We start from the raw sequence: 16,020 nt of genomic DNA, 5'->3' as shown, positions 1-16,020 counted from the left end.
TAACACATTCCGATGGTTTCATCATGTTTTCTGATCTAAAAAGGCTTTAATAGTATTAGTTATTTTCCCTTTTTAGAACTGCTTTGTTCCTTAGGCATATAAATTGCACTGTACAATAGGCTGCGGATGTTTCACTGCATAAGGTCAAAACATGCGAAGAACACAAGAGCTGAATGCCAGTCGAGCCTCTGTCAGGTAGGCTCTTTGCCTTGGGCAACTGTTGTTTATTGGCTAGCAGATTAAAGTGAACGTGCGCCAGGTAGAGGTTCAAATAAAAACCCAGAGATACAGAGAAAATGCATAAACATTTGTTATTTGGGGAAAAAAATATTATCAACTTTATTCGCTATTTGTAGAATAAAATAATTTTCAAGCTTTTGTTTTGGAAATGTTACAAATGGCGAGACACGACGGGAAATAGTTGATTTGAAGTGTAGAGAAATCCCAAGATTTAGCAAGAGGGTGTGATTTTCTGCTCCCGAGCCTAATCCCACCTTTCCTCCACCTCTCCTCTCTTATGCCAGTCACATTTTCTAATTAGCTTTCCCTGTGGAGGAAGAAGATGGATTATATTTTAATATCTGGGGCCTAAAATTAGTTTATATTTTAGCAAGTTAGCACTTCTTAGAAGTTGATTTACTCTTGAAGCTGTAAAACCCGTGAGCTTGCAATTAATCATTCTCTTTGGTCTTGTTCTCAAGGAAAAGAGGCTGCAGTGTCACAGGCTGGATCATAATAGGTAAACACCTAATTTACACTATTTAGAAATCACCTCTCTAGTGTAGTACAACACATGACACTCGCTCCCTCAATTGTTCTGTCCTGCTTCAGTTATTAATTATGGTACACTTTTAACAAAGCGACATTGTCTATGACTAATCATCGACAGAGAATGATTAAAGATGCGCCTCGCTTTTTTGAATTACTTGCTCTTCCTCTTCATCTGTGTTCATTCATGAGCTACATGTCACTGCTTTTCTCTCCTCTTGGTCAAGAATTTGGTTAGCTGTTATCCGATTACCGGTGTCCTGAAATGCTTTCACAGGCCCATCCATCAAGACTAAGGGGTTGAGGGAGAGCCTCGACAATGCTGCTGCTGCAGTGATGTAAAGCACTGAGGGATTCGTGGTTATTAAAAGGTAAGCACAGTTTTATATAGAAATACATAACACTTGCCACGTAATATGATATTTGGGATTATTCTTTCTAAATGTGTTAAAAGTCACATGTGTCAGCAAAACTTCAGAGGGTTCATATTAAGATAAAGAATTATTCCTATAAGATAAAAATGCACCTGCTTTTAACCACTAAACATTAATATGAAGCCACTATAGAGTACTGCAGAAAAGTTGCTGAAAAAAAAACAAAACTCCACAATATGGCTTGAGTGAAATGTGCTTTACAGAAGAGCAGGTGTATGGATGCTGCTCTTTACCAAGCAGCCCTCCCTCACAGCCACACAGTGTGAGCAGAGTATCTCCTAAGCCTGGATCTGGCATGGCTTTTGAGAGCTGTTTTGGTGACTGGAGGTAGAGCGGTGTCGGGAGGATCATCAGTGGCTCTCTCCCAGGGAGATGAGCAGCATAGGCCAATTTCATACGCGGGGCTCGGCCCCTGGGTCTGAGTGGAGGTGGGCTGGGTCCACCCAGTATCCTGGCTTCATTAATCATCCCGCCAAGGCTTACCGGCAAACCCCCTCTCCGCCCTCTCCTAGACAACCCCTCGGATTACACAGAGCCAGCGAAATGTCAGCCCAAATCTGAGTCTTGATGCAGATAATCATTTCAATAATATTTCTCCATTTGTGCCCCCGATACCAGGGGAATAAAGCTTTTCCACTGTCAGGTAGCATAAGACTACAGTTGGTGGGAATACTTGACTCTGAGCCAGATGGCTTAGCCATGCTTGCAGCATATGTTCAACAAGCAGTCCTGTGCCAAGCACGCATTAGGTTTTTATTAATTTGAAGCAGGCAGGAATGCATACGTATATATTTACCTGATCCCACCACTCCACGCCACCACTCAAGCTCACTGCTCCCTATAGAGAAGTTACTGGTAGAAACATGGTTCTTGATAGACAACGTTAAACAATACAGTACTAATAAGATATTTATAGTTGCCACAATTCTAATATAACATTTATTTTAATATGAACTCAAAATATGTGTTAGTTATGTCGGAGAAAATTAAATGATAATTAAAACATTTTTCCTCTGGTCTTTTTAAAATGAGAAGTTGCTAATCAAAGGCGATTACTGTGTATATTTATGGCTCTGATTTCTGCCACAGTGCCGTTGTGTGCTGCAAAGCAATTTACCATTTAGATGCATGAATATGCTTGGGTCCAAGACAAAAGAAACAGTACTGCATGGGAGGGCAAATTTATTCATTACCACTAAGTTGAACTTCCTTTTAACAGCCCTGTGCTCTGCAATCCTGGGAGTTCTTCTCTCAGTGACTTATGGTAGTGCAGGGGGGAGGGGGGGGATGGCGCGCCGAAAATGTCAATAGAAATAGTAAGTGTGAGAGGGAAGGCTTGCCTAATTAGTGCCCATTTAGATTTTATGACGGCCCTGAGATCTGCTCTTCCTGACAGAGAGCACTATAGTTGCATATTGTCCTAGCCTGAGGGAACCATAGGAAAATCCAGATTTATTGTACCTATCATACCAGCATATTTCATTTGCCATTATGAGATGCCATCTTGCAATGATGCCAGATTATTTATTACAGATTAAATTGTGGGACCTGGGTGGTTGAAGAACATTTCAAAGTACCATTCCTCTTATTAACTTCTTCATTATCTGCCCCATCGTGATCTAAAAGCTCCCTCCTTCCTACCTACATTAACAAATACATTACTGATTGGACAATGCTTAACTGTTTTTCAACTCTCTGCATTTTGTTTCCTAACATTAGTGCTGGTGTACAACACAACTCATCTGTTTCCTCTACTTAGGGCAGACTGTGATTTCATTAAGCTTAATTTCAGACAGAGAAGTTGTGTTTCTTTTGTTCAGGTTGTTCTTTTAGATTTTTTGTTAATAACCAACAGCTACACACACAGCACATAAGACATGTTTTATTATTGAGTATTTTTGTCCTGCAGCTGAATCACAAAAATATTGTGTATCCTGGATTTAAATTAAGAATTATATTTATGTCCTTGTGTCCACAACATGTTTTTGGATATTAAAGGTAGGCATTGAGTGTTGAGCACTTTGTAAAGCTTTGCCGTTCCTCTCAGTCATTCCTGTCTTGCTCTGCAGTATCCAGATGCTTGAGTGGTTTTATATATTTTGTATATTAGGTAGTGTTTATTTACTGTGTCCCTTAAACCCCAGGATGTTGGCATTTATCCTATTTACACATCAATATTACATCTCCACGAAGGCCTTGAGAGTTGCATTTAAGTCATTGTGCGGGGTGGTATTAAAATGTACTCCATACTGTGAGGGGAGCTCGTCAGGGAATAGCTGGGCCCTGGACTCCCATTACCCAGCATAAAAGTGTCAGCCACTTTAATTACATTCATGCCTTCCCCAGTCCCATTTTACTGCAGCCGCAATCAGATTTCATGCACGGATCTCATGCCTCTGTCTCAACCATTTGGACATTGTTGGTGGTGAGACGAGGATCTAACATGATTCCCCCCCCTCCACCCCCCCACACCCCCCGCCTCCTCCATCTGTCTATCTGAACTCATGATATATGAGTCAGAATAGTGTTTAGAAGTTAAGATATTACAGGTGTTGCAAGCTGGTCACGGATCTTCAGTCACAGGATGAATGCTTTGTCTGGTGTTCGGTCCCTCAATGTGAATTTGAGTATCTGCCCCTGGAATTGTTGATGAAGTTGGCATACCCCGCCACTAAATATCAGTGCACCCCACTGAGAGAGGGAGAATTGGCTGTACACAGGACACCATCACAGAGAAGGGTGATGGCGCAAAGAGGGGGGGATGTTTGGTGTTGAGGGGGGGGGGGTTGGTCAAGTTCCACCAGTCAGACTGTTAGCGAGCGCAGAAGAGGCAGTGTCACTTACTGTTTCACGGGGAAGCTTCCTGACCTTCTAGGAGGGGAAAGCGAGATCCTCTCTTGTTTATACTCAGCCATGGATCAGTGCGTGGAATATGTCTACATCCTCTCAGCCAATTTCACACAGAGGAGGCGCAGTGTGGGCGGCCGACACAAGCCGTTTCCCCTGGACGATGAGGCCCATCCCTCACGCACGTCCTCTGTCTGTGACTGGAGGTGTGGAGAGACAGACACAGACAGAGGCACTCTACTGCTCCACTGGGCCACAGAACTATCCCCTCCCTGGGGACCCTCATGTGGGGGACCAGCCTCTAACTCTGGGTCCTCTCTAAGCCAAACAGTAATGAAATAATTAAGAAATGTATAGTTTTATTAGCACTTCCGGGATGTTATTTTTTCTTTTATATTTATAATATTTTGTATTATTTTATATTTTATTTCTCTATTTTCTCCTCAGTTTAAATTTGGAGCTTTGTCTGTGAAATGGTGGCTGAAAATCCCTGTTTTGAAATGACAAGGGAATGAGTCCTCCTAAAGGTAATTTATAGGCCGAATAAGTGGACATAAAGCACTCAGGTGAATTATCAGAGAAGCCATTAATTACCTCTAATGATTTGAATGTGACAAGCACGTTTGCTATAAAAACTATTTATGTTGCACATTAAAGTCAAGCTTTTCTTAAAACTGCGATTCATGCATGCATCAGTCATTGCAAAATAAAAACAAAACAATCCTCCAAACTCTTAATTAGAAAATAAGGGATTTGTACAGTTGTGGTTAAATCCAATTTTTCATTAACAATCAAAAGGTAATCAAAGCTCAGTCAGTGATCCCACTTCAGAACCACACACTGCTCTTGGATGAAGCCTCTTCACTTCATGCCCAATTGATCTAATTACATAAAGGGAATTATCTCTCTCTGTCTCTCTGATATAGTGGTTCCTGTTAGATCTGGCTGTTCAGTTAATTAAGTCTTCACTCTGTCTCACAGTGGTGGACCTGGAAAGACCATCCAATATTCTGTCTTTCCAGAGCCCTCTTTCAGCGCTTTGTCTTGTTTTTCTGTACAGCCGGAGGTGAGCGCAGCTCCAACCACTGTCCAGTGTCCCTCTATGCCGCTCGCTTTGTAATCAGCGACCCCTGTTACTCAATTATGGGGTGTGAATTTTGGCTCTTTGGTGACCTTCTCCCAGTGATCCTACTACTGACCCTTCAATAAGACCGCAGCCTTCCCAATGCTGCTTTGTGTGTTGCGTTGCCTTTTTTTTTTTTCATTTGTGGGTTCTTTATGAAGAGGGAAATGAAAGGAAGCGGGTCACTCGTGTTGTGTTCTCACATCTACCCACTTCAGAGGCTCTGAACAGGGGCTTGGTGTTTACTTTGATTCTATGTAGGGTACAACTTAAGTTCAAGGGTTGGAGGGCAGGATGCATCACTCTCTTGTAGGTAGGTAATCATATCCAGCTTTGTGCTCCTTGTACCCCGACACTGAGGGTGGCAGCTTAAAGGCTGTCTGGAGCCTTGTTCCACCACCGGACCACACTTTTGATATCCACAGCAGCGGCAGCGAGCGTCCTGCTTCGATCTGTGTGATCCTGGTGGATTCAGCTCAGCTCTGTGTTGATGCAGAACTCTTGTCTGTAGCACACCAGTTCTTTATGTACCGTACCTCATTTCTAGCTCACCACGGTTTTAAGATGACATATTAGCCAGCTCCGGGGTGGTTAAAGGTGATGCAAAGATTACAGCTATTTACTGAATTATCTGTCTGTGAGACTACCCTCATATCTCTGCATATATTACCTTGAGCTTGAGTTTAAAGAGCGATTGCTCAGAACAAGGAAGTTAAAGAGGCAATTACATAATGAAATGGGCCATCAATTCTGTTCGTGGCCTTTTTCTCTTTGAACAGAGATGGCCCAGATATCCCTGGTTTAGCTGACCCAGTAGAAGTACAACTGTTTGTATTAAACTCTCCTTTATCAAGGGACTTGCATGGGAGCTGCATGGGTCTGCCTGGCTTTCTATCTCCGTTTCGTAATTCAGTTATTAATTACCCTTCCTCTCAGAGCAGCCGTGGCCATTGTATTTACAGTGTTTCCATGGTGACCCTAGCCCATTTATAAGGTTTGTGTCAGTATCAAGACAAGACCTGTATTCAAATGGCCTCCGTCTAAATATAGCAGTGTCTCATAATGTGAGGGTTATTATAGTGAAATTAACACTGCTCCATTGCAGGCTGGATTACATTACAGAGTCGTAATATTCAGCAGTACCACAGCTTGCAGGGAGAATGTAGGAAGGAAGCTTTTTTTGGACTATATTGCACAGTTTGTATTGAGATATTACTGATGTCAAATATTTATATTCTAGATTGTGAAAATCTATTTCTTGGCGAATGTGCCATAACATTAAGAGGAATAATATTGCCTGGGAGCACTTTATTTTAGAGTACAATAATTACACAGTATTTACTAAGTAATTGTAAGTATATTACTGCTAATTAATAACTGGGAATTATGTCATAAATTCAGTAGTTAACTAGTATTGTTTAGTGATTTGACAGAAAGATTTCCTTTCATTTAGTAAAATTGTATAGTATATCAGAAGCAATTATTAGTGGTATAATAAACTAATCACTTAAAATGACTAACATTAAATGTTATATAAAAAATAGTATAGTAGTTACAAAGTATTTAATAGGTAATAATACAGTAACTGTGAGTAATATAGTAAAGGGAACACAAATTCCCTTTTATTCACTGATAGATACTAATAATGTCCAATTTTATGTGATACATAAGATGAAAGTGGACTATTAGATAAAGTAGTTTTAATGATGTTTGATTTCACTCAATCCAGATCTTCTGTTTGATTAATACCTTTATTACAATATACTGTTACAGTATTTAAGTTTATCTACTATGTAACTGGGTTATTAAACCAGTTTTGTCGCTTTTTAACAACGAGTTCTTATCATATCTGTAATTTAATTGTTTCTCTATACACACTATAGGTAGTTTATCTTTTTGTTTCAATAATTATCCAGTAAATATGTGTAATAGGTGAAGTAATTACTTTACCTGTTGCTCTTATTTCTTGGAATATCATTTTCTGTACCAAATATTACTCAAGACTACCTTTTTATTACTACACCTACAGTATTATCACTTTATGATATGAAGCACAGACAATTATGTTTTTGCACCATCGTAATCAACATTTAAAGATTATTTATTGTCTGTTTGTACTATGATGTCTAACAACTTAACTTTCTGTTTATGATGGCTTTAGTTTCTGTGGTCCTATACCTAGCAACAGTAGATACCTACACTAGGTGGCCTTTCAGCAGCCCCAGTTAGTCCTCTGTTCTGCTCAGTATTATGGCTTCAGTTTGCCCTTCTGGTGCGGAGAGTCAAAGAGTACGATAGTTGGTGACTCTTATTCGGGCCCAAACAGGACCCACACCTTCTGTCACAGCCTCCAGCCCTGGGCCCGACGGCAACCTGCTGCCAGGCCTATGTGCGCTGCCAGTTGTAGTTTTTAATTGGCCATCTGGGGAAAGCTGGATCTAGTGCCTGGATATTAATCAGTAAATTAACCCAGCCATAATACAGCTCCCTCCCAGTGGAAGCCCGGCAGCTGTGGGTAGAGAAAGAGAGAGTGAGAGTGCGAAAGAGAGATGAACCACAGGCTGGAGAGGCTGAAAAGGGAGGCTCCCGAATGGGCTGGCCCATGATTGAACATTTCCTCTGTGTCCCTTGCCATGCTCCCCTGTCTGCAATTTGTCTGACAATCACATGGAGGATTATCTCCAGCATGTCAGTGCAGATGTCACAGGTACCTCCTCTCACTAAGGACAAAGCTGCAAATTCTGAGTTAAAGCTTGCTTTTCTGGCCAAAACTGGCAGCTGTATTGAAAGCTGGAGTGATTGGACGGAGAGTACTCTACAAAAGTTCAGGGGGAGGGTTACTTCTGCAAGGTCTTCCTGTGTGGAAGAACTGCTTTGTATGTGTGTGTGTGTGTGTGTGTGTGTGTGTGCATGTATGTGCAAGTGTGTGTGTATCATTAGTGTATTTGACTGACTGGAATTGCTGGCTGTCCCCAGAGTTAACCAATTAAAAGGCTAATGAATATACAACAGATTATTATTATAATTGAGCTAAATTATCATAATAGCCTGTGCTTACAGTTTCTGTATTTAGTTTGGACATACTGAGAATAGTGACTGAATTCATAAGAAGTGCACACACATGGCTAATGAAATTATGTATGCCATCTACTGTAAGACAAGAGATCCAATGATTGGGCTATTATGCTTATAAACGCACCTTAAAATAAACAAGCTTCTGTTGCATTGTTATACACTTCAGGGTGGCAAATGTTACCAGGGCTACATTACATGTAAAAGTCCTGCATTCAAAGTAAAACTTGAGTAAAAGTACAAGAGTATTAGCTACAAAAGTATCAAAAGGAAAAGTTTCGCAAAAAAAAAAAAAAAGAATGCCTCCTCCAAAAGGTCATAAGAGAAGTGTGAGGGGTTGTGAGATTATTAGTGCAATATAAGAGATAAGAAGAAAAAACAAAAAACAAATATAAATGTTTCTGATTTTTAACGAATCTTTGCTTTTTGTGAAATAATTGATGATTTTACCTCTCTGGGCAGCAAACACTTATTATTATGAAACTATCCGAGAAGGGAAATGTCTCTTTGGTTGTTTGTTGGCTGTTTTTTGAAAGGGAGTCAACAAATCAAAAAGTTTGGAAAGCACTGGATAAATCTTAAACAATGTGTTTAGTAAATGTTCTCATTTACTCTCCAACACTGATAATGTGACAGTATTTTTTTTCTTGGACATAAAATTGAAAAAACAATTGTAGGTAAAAATAATGGAATATTTGTTTTTGTCTGATCTATTCAAGTAAATACCAAACAAATCCAAGTAATTCATCACATTAATGAAAAAACTCCTTTAAATCCAACATTGTCATGAAGTCATGCTCGTTCATTTGCAACATTGCCCACAACGGACTGATTCAACCAGATACATTAAAGATGTAGCGACCTCTGGAGAAACAGTATAGCAACATCTCTCCTGGTTGATAAATGTCTGTTGTCTTTCAGTATATACCATCATATCACACAACCTAAAGTCTAGATGTAGAAACATGGCATCATGAGAGAATTTTAATTATGCTTTTGATAAAACTAGAAAAGCCAGTTTGAGGGATTTTTCTTATGCAAACTGTCAGTGTTCATCCAAATGAAATGTGTAGTAAATGAGCATTTATATTATGAAATCAGCATCTTGTTAGAGGGACCCTTCAAGTTATTTCTCTTCAGGAACTCTGCGTGGTCCTCGGCATTCAAAAAAAAAAAAAAAAAACAGCATAGCAGCGGATGTCAAAATACATCACAGGAAAGCAATGTCAACCACTGACCCACTCTACCGCTTATATATTCATGCATAGCAAACACAAAGACTCAAACCCGTGCGTCTTGTGCCATCTGACCCTGCGGAGGGCTTTTATGGTGTGATGTCATCACGCCCCATTGTCATAAATGAACCACCTCACTTCTCCGCCTGCCCGTCAATAAATTTTCAAGGGGCCTCGGTCATATGTCCCCACTCTACTGTGCTCTAGATGGACATGAAATAATTGCCATGCAAAGAGTTGCACGTTTCCCTTTCTAATTTTAAGGGTCAACAGCATTTTAATACCATTTTAAACACACACACACTGTTTTTTATGATGCATGTACAAGCAGCTTTTGATAGCTTAACCAGCCAAGCATGGTTAAAGAGAGAAACCATTGCAGCTGCTTCCAGGACCCACTTAATTTAGTCCCCTGACCCCCGTTCACCTGAGTCTGCATGGAAATCATAATGCAATTCAAGTGTGAAGAAAAATGATATAGTGTGTATTTACCCCAAATATTTATGCAGGGCCTACTAACAGTCATGCTTACTCCTAATAAAGGGAAAGTGATGCCTTGTAACATTGGCAGTGCTGGGTTGCTGCTACATTGCCTGAGGCCATTGTTTCCACCATTATCATTTTCATTGGATTCTATACAGGGCAGTGTTTCCAGTGTTTACAATGCCTGCCTCATATACTGTAGGCCTTAGGTGTTTTACGGAGACGTTTTGGATTTCTTTCAGAAATTTTGACTTTATTGTCAATAAAGAGTCCACACCGTTGTATTACTTAATCTAAAGGACACATGAGCCCACATTTACTGATACGCTAGTGGAAATATCTGCTGATGAAAACAACCTACTAAGGAAATAGTGATTTTCTATGAGTCTGTATGATCTCTAGGTGTTTTTTCCCCCCTTTTCCTATCACATTCTTCTGTTTACTCAAGGTTGCAGTTCACTCAGACTGACAGTTGCTGCTGGGGGTCCAACAATGTGTCTATTGTTTAACATCCCCACTATCTGCTGACCTGACGCTACCACGTGCTACCTGAGGGATGAAAAGCCAAGTTGAAAAACACAATAGGATAACAGAGGAAATCCTCTGTGCAGTAACACCCCTGAATTGGATTGTTATTCTGCAGTTCAGTTCCTTAAGAAGTGTGTCAATAGCTATTACCTTCCTAACAAGGGGATCAGGTGAGCCCTGTAACAGCAAAGCAAAGCTCCCTGAGGCACAATCATGTTCTATATTTCCAGAGGGGAGGTCTGTACTGCACTGTACTCTGGGTAGCAATCTTCCAGAAGCCTATTAGACTACTGTAGCTGTATAAAGAGTCAAGCAGAGAGGGTGTCTCATCAGTGCTGATAACAGGGTATCTGGTCAAGTCATTAGCTCTCCTCTTATTGAATTCCTCCAGCCAAATAGACCAAATGAAGCTAAATAAAGCTATAGATGGTGAGGAGCCTACAGCCCATTAATATGCCGCCACCTCGCCCTCGCCCTCCTCCTCCTCCTCCTCCTCCCAGAGCCACAGACACACACTGCCATTTCTCCTCTTTTTCTATCTTTCTCTTATTCTCACTTTTTCTCCTCCCAGCACACAAGCTCCCTCTTTTCTCTCCCTCTAGCCATCTCTTCCTTTCATTCTTTCCCACCGTCATTCTCTCTCTCTCCTCTCCTCCGTCCTTCCCTCCTCTCTCCTCTCCTCTCCTCCCTCACTTTCCCCTTGTCTGGGGGCCCTAATGGCGAGCATGTACAGCAGCTCTGACACCGTCACATCTGCTGGCAGAGAGGGTCTCTCCCTCACCACACAGCCTGCTAATGAGATCTTCCCCCATTTAATTAATACCATAAGAATTTTAATTCTGACTGAATCAATTTAATGTGATGTGATTTTGTCAGCTCTATTCCCCAAGTAAGGAAAAAAACAGAGCGGGCCCTGATGCTTATTACATACATCATTTCACGGGCCCTGCATTCCCTGCTGACTTAAACAAATTCTAATTAAGACTAATTAAAGCATCATTTATGAAAACGCTTGTGATAGTTATGCAAACATTCTGGGTGGGTATGCTCTGCATGATAATTACCCCCGGTTTAAATTAAGACCTGTTCCCTGGCAATTATGCTAGCCACACACCAGCACCTCATGGAAAACGTTCTTTATTCAATTCCTGCAATTAAATATGAGACCTGGTTCCCGAACTATCCGCTCGGAATGGATTTTTATAAAAGGAAAAGGATGATTATGCGTTGTTTTCCTCCCCTCCTGTCAGGTGGAGTAAATGGAGCCGATCTAGTGTTCTGTATCAGAGTTACATTGGGGTTAAAGTGATGATCATAAAGCAGCCAGTGGTGACTGATATCTGAGCTGACACCCACTGCTTGTGGATGAGGTGATTAGTCTGTGTTTTCTAGGTGAGTTTTTGTCACATGGATGCTGGTTGGGTAGACATGAGCAGATGTGCTGTTTTAGATCTCCACCTTTGCTCACCAGTGACTTACAATGAATTACTTCAAACACACAGCACGCCTACAGCTTAATTTGGCTCTTTTCTCAGACCAGACTTAACACCTTTTAAAAAGTTGTCTGTGATCTTAAAAGAAATACATCTGGAGTGTGTCTGTGGTTGTGTGTAGCTCAGTTAGACTTCACCACTTAAGCTTGAATGTATGGAGAACCAGACATACTATATATCAAACATGAATATTGCTGTGGACTAAACAGTTGAATGATTTCCTCCACAATACCTACATGGCTGAGAAATTGCGCATGTTGAAGTTTGTTACGAGAACAGGATTTCCCCTCTGATTCAGAGGCTTATGTCAGCTGGCTGTTAATAGACATGCAGAACGCTGCCTCTTTATCAGGCTTTTAGCAGGAGTTTACAGTATGACATTACAGCTGCGATATCAGCTCTGTTGATATGTCAGCACACTCCCAGCAACACATTGTTTCACAGTGCTGAGGACCAGGCTATTCTTATAGTATTGGCACTATTTAAAGCACTTAAGACATATTTAATGGCCCTGAAACTCAGAAGGTGCTCTATAAAAAGTTAAAATAATATTTCTCTGAGCGATTAACTCACCTGTCTTTTGCAGGTGTTTCTGAGTGTATTTAAGTGGCTTCCTATCACTGTAAACCTGGCTACTCATTACATACATCTTTCATGTCCTAAATGATACTTTGTGTAGCTTTACAAGTATAATGATGAACAGATGTGGAGCTGTACATGTGGCACGGTAATTCATCATACTTTTAAATGCTTTTAATAAAGTTATGGCTTCCCTGCGCTCAGATGGCTCGACACGGTGGTGTTGTTTATGTGTTTGCACAACACTTATCACTTCTGTCATGTTTGTTTACTTCTCTCTGTGTGTTCGATTTTGGAAACGCCGCAGCATTATTGCGTTTTACTTCATGAGAGGCAGCTGGTTCAATAAAATGAGGAAAAAAAAGCGGGCCCTATTCCCAAATCAGTAAGGTTGAGGGAACTGGAGCGGCAGGGAGCAGACCCCGGTTCCACCCACATCCTGTTTTACGTGTGCTGCTTCTCCCTGTACATGCAGATGGCACAGCGCTCCCAGATATCATTTGAGGTAATCTAATCCCTCCACTGCTCCCTCTAGAAAGGAGGAGTATTAGCGGCCATATGTCAACCAGATTTGTCAGATTATTCATTACAATTAATTGCTGTTCCACTTAAGGCCTTTAAGGCTGTGAATTGCTCCAAAATCTATTGCAAACACAAAAATTATGAGTAAAAGACTTTGGCCCTGTCATTCAAATTTCAGGCTGACCTTTAGCGGAGCCTGGCTTTTCTGAGGGAGTGCAGGAGAGAGCGCCTTTCTAATTGGTGTTTCTTCAGCCTTTTTTTTTTTTTTTTTATTTTCCATCTGCAGGTAGAGCGTCTGTCTCTATTGACAAGGAATACAGGGAAGACTGTTGTGCCAGTCCAGGATGATTACACCGACTGCCCACTGAAGTCCACTGTTCTTGGTTTTTGTTGCAGCATCCGCTCCTCTAAATATACTCATATATTGGTTATATTCATATTTGCAATTTGTTTTGCTTATTGTTGGGATGCAGAACCGCCATAGTTAGCTTTCTGCACACTGTACACTGTCAACTGAATTTCAATGTGGACCTTTTTCGAAGGTTGGCTGCAAGGCAGCCTAATAGCCACCTGAATTAATGTGCTGTCCAAGGATATGAGCCATAATACTTTGGTGATTAATGTTTCACTGGTGCTCTGCTTCCATAGTTAGGGCTTACACCCCAGAGATAAACTATTCACTACATACTCAAATCACACTCAACCAACACACAGATTCACTCAAAACCACATTTCTTATTTGTGTAGTTTCGATTTTTTTTAATTTTTTTTTTTAAGAAAAACGAAACTGACTAAAAAATATTGATTTTTAAATCCCATTAGCCCAAATCACACTAAGTAGTCCTTGTAGAAAAAGTCACAGCAAATTACAAAATTATGATTGACTATGATTATGATTGAAATCCATGGGGCTGATTCATTGCTGATGATGTATTTTGGTTAATTATGGAGTTAAGGCACTAGAGGAGTGACTTTAAGCCTGTCTGATTGGCCCACTTAATTGTGCTTTATGAGATAGGGCTTACCAAGCAGGGCTTAGAGACTCAGTGTTAGGACTGAAGTAGGAGGAGAAAATCTCTCCCAGGTCATATTACCCAGGCCAGAGTTAATGAGAAGGTGGAGGTAAGAGAATCCATCAACATATCAATCTGCACCACCTCTCCTTTCACCTCCGCTCCAACCGTTTTTTATCTTGTCCACATTGATCATCATTAGTATGATACAACATTGTCATATTCCCTGATACATCTTATAATAGAGGTTTATGTAATTTACTGAGCAAGCTAATAAATAAAGGAGAAATTATATTTTTTTAATAATGACTGTTGTTTTACACAGTTTTTGTAATGTTATTGCTATTATTGTGTATGATTCAGGAAAAAATGGGCGATTTATTGCTCATCATTAATCACAGAAGGGAGGGTCCATATACCTCTGTCTTGTTTCTTATTGTACCCGACGGCTCAGGCTGCCTCAAGTGCCTCAGAGCAGCTCGATGAGATCTCGTATCCACCTGTATATTGGGAGAAGGAGGTGTTGAAATATTTCAGATTCTCCTCTACACTCATGGTGCCGGCAGATCGATGCTCTAAGCGCCGGTTGCCTGGTCTCGTCTCATCACTGTACTCCTGCCGACTGACACATCCTCATTATATTACAATACGGTTGCCACTAAAGGTCATTCTCCCAGAACATAATCACACACAATCAAAACCACAAACTTCATATATCAAGGAGACAGTAAATAGCCTCAGGGTTTATTTTCTACTGCCACAGAAATGCTTTCAGTCTATTCATAAGCTGTAGTTGGGATGACTTGAATGAGGATCTGATGCCACATAAACTGTGACACAGGAAAAAAAGAAAAAAAAACATTTTGAAGATGAGCAAGTGGACTTCTCCTTTACTTCCTCATTCAGAAATCATAAGTAACTGTAAATATTCTCTCTACAGCACACCTGTACTTTTGCTTTGCTGTCTCTTTGCAGCTAAAATACGGTAGCCTTTAGTTAAGTGTGATATTCAGTTTAAAACCGCAAAGTCTCTTATTAAATGAGGCTATTAAGATTTAAGTTGCCATTTGTCAGATTATAGTTATTGAAAGAGATGGGCGTTGTGTTCAAGCTCCTAATTTTTTTTTTCTTCCTCCAGCATCAGGAGTAGGTTGTCATGAAAAGAAGTGTCAAAGTAAAAAAGAGCGGAAACACACCCCTCTCCTCCATATTACCATAATGAGGAAAACACACTTAGTGGGCCATGACCTGATGTCATCTGATTATACCCATGATTAATGATATCCTTTTACCAAAACATGCCACTACTGTAACTGTCTGGGATTAAAAGCAGCAGATGGTAATGTATTCATGCTTTCAGTGATGTGCTCTTATATCCAGTATTAACCAATGTGTGTGTGTTTAATATTTGCCAAGATGCGTTGTTTTTAAATGTAATTTTCTGCAGACATTTTATTTCCTCTCTTTAGTCCATATAAGAAACAAGAATAGTTTTTTTTTATGAGCTTCACGTGAAACTGTTGTGTCTCTGTGCTTGTTATTGACTCCTTTTTGCAGGCTATAAATGACATGAACATCCAGCACCATCTGTTGTAGAATTAAACCAATTCACTTTTCATATTAGGTCCAACTGTGGATACACGTGCACTTGCTGTTGGATCATGGATATAAACCTGTTTTTTTTCTCTTCAATTGTGTTAGAAAAACAGTTTGATGTACAGTCCGTAACTGGTCAGGAGTGCACGTTAAAATAACAAACTGGGATTGACGCTTTCTGCTCTCTGTGGTGTGAGGGTGATCTTAATGAGCTGAAATTCATGCAAGGCTTTAAAGTGTCTTGTTTTGTACTCAGACTCCAGTCTCCAGATACCAATGTCCAGTCGATGACTCAGTTGAAAATATTTTCCTCTGGTTTTTCCTCTG

The 16,020-nt window shown here is 40.4% G+C and overlaps 1 protein-coding gene across 7 annotated transcripts in view; it reads right to left on the bottom strand.

Annotated features, from left to right (window-relative positions):
• Positions 1 to 14,375: 14,375 nt before the first annotated feature.
• Positions 14,376 to 16,020, bottom strand: part of LOC137192607 (glycerol-3-phosphate dehydrogenase, mitochondrial-like) — a 124,725-nt gene continuing 123,080 nt past the window's right edge. For all 7 annotated transcript variants that reach the window (XR_010930593.1, XR_010930591.1, XR_010930592.1 and 4 more), the window contains one exon: positions 14,376 to 14,597. The gene's annotated coding sequence lies outside the window, so the exon portion shown is untranslated. The remainder of the gene's footprint in view (positions 14,598 to 16,020) is intronic.

This window comes from Thunnus thynnus, chromosome 11, assembly GCF_963924715.1.
Source record: "Thunnus thynnus chromosome 11, fThuThy2.1, whole genome shotgun sequence".
Taxonomy (NCBI): domain Eukaryota; kingdom Metazoa; phylum Chordata; class Actinopteri; order Scombriformes; family Scombridae; genus Thunnus; species Thunnus thynnus.
The sequence above is the reverse complement of the archived record's forward strand: the minus strand, read 5'-3'. Positions and strand labels throughout refer to the sequence as shown.